Below are 1,412 nucleotides of genomic sequence, written 5' to 3'. Positions count from 1 at the left end.
CCTCTCTAGTTAACTATAGTCTCAGCACTACTGTCTTCCAAGCAGCTACTAGGACTTCCCTTAAAGTCTTGTCTTAATTGTGGCAAACAACATCACCTAAAAAGGGATTGTAGACAGGTCATTACTAGAAAGACTGTTTCTTCTAGGAATAATCAAAACTGAAGGCCCTTGCCTAAAACTGAAGGAGTATGCAAAATGTATGGCAAAGGCCAATATTGGACTAATGAATGCAGATCAACAAGGCACTGACACGGTGACTTTTGCCATTGGGAAACACTTTGTGGGGGCCTCTTGCATGCCCTTATGCCAAATTTGATTCAGTCATTCCCTGTCACTATGGGGGAAACTCCTTCCCAGAGCAATTAAAGAACCTAATGTTTATTGTAAAAAAAAAAATCATACTTCTCTGGATGATAGATTAGCTTTAGAAGTTAAAACAAAAGTTTCAGGAGAAACAAGAACAAGAGAGAGATCTTTGAATTAGGAGTGGCGATAGTCCAGGAAACAGCATGACCATTAAATCTAAACTAACAAATACTTTTCATCTGATCAGATATAAGTTGCCAAAAGGTAATGTCCCCAATGTTAGGGTTGGGACAGGGTTTTGTTTTTGGCTTTTCAGGAAAATGAAGGCATCCAGCTAAGGAATCTGAAGACCACTGAACAAATGGGATGAATCATCCAGAGAAAATGTCCCAAGAAAAACACTAAATTGGCCTATTAGTATATCATATTTCCAATAGGATAATATTTCATAAATATTTTCAAATGTTTGTTTCTGCTAATCTCCACAGACATATATGCAAGTAGCCTCTTGCAGTTCCAGTCCAATTAAAAATTAAAGGTGGTTTCAGGGTTGGAGTATGACTCTCTCGTCTAAGCCCAAGCATGCTTGTTATAGGAAAATCCAAGATCTCTGGCTCACGGCAGAAGCCCTACCTGATATGGGATAGAAGAAAAACCAAAATTAACAGACTATGTTATTGCCACTAATCTCATAATTATTTGGTTTTATTTTGACCCTTTAAACCTTGCATATTATATATATTTAAAACTTTTTGTCATGATACTAATGGTCATATAGAGTACTAACTAATTCTCAAAAAGGGCTTCATCTAGTAAAGCCCCCGTCAGCATCAGGGCATCTAAGAAAATCCACGAACACAGTGATAGCTTAGGAAAAATTCTTAGTGATCTAATAATTAGATCTTTTTATCTTGGGGAGGAGGGATAAAGAAACACAGATGCTTTCTGATGGTTGCTTTTCTTTTACTTCATCTAAAATAATTCTCTCTGAGAATCTGTCTCCACATTGTTGCAGTTTTTTCAGCTTCCTGATTAGCCCTATGTAGTCCCTACCCCTTACAACTTCTGCCTAGTTCTCCCTTCTCTGCCCTCTGCCTAGTTCTTCT

Source organism: Microtus oregoni, unplaced genomic scaffold, assembly GCF_018167655.1.
Source record: "Microtus oregoni isolate MIOR12 unplaced genomic scaffold, Mior012 000008F_ref0000371, whole genome shotgun sequence".
Classification (NCBI taxonomy): Eukaryota; Metazoa; Chordata; class Mammalia; order Rodentia; family Cricetidae; genus Microtus; species Microtus oregoni.
Note: the sequence above shows the minus strand (reverse complement) of the source record.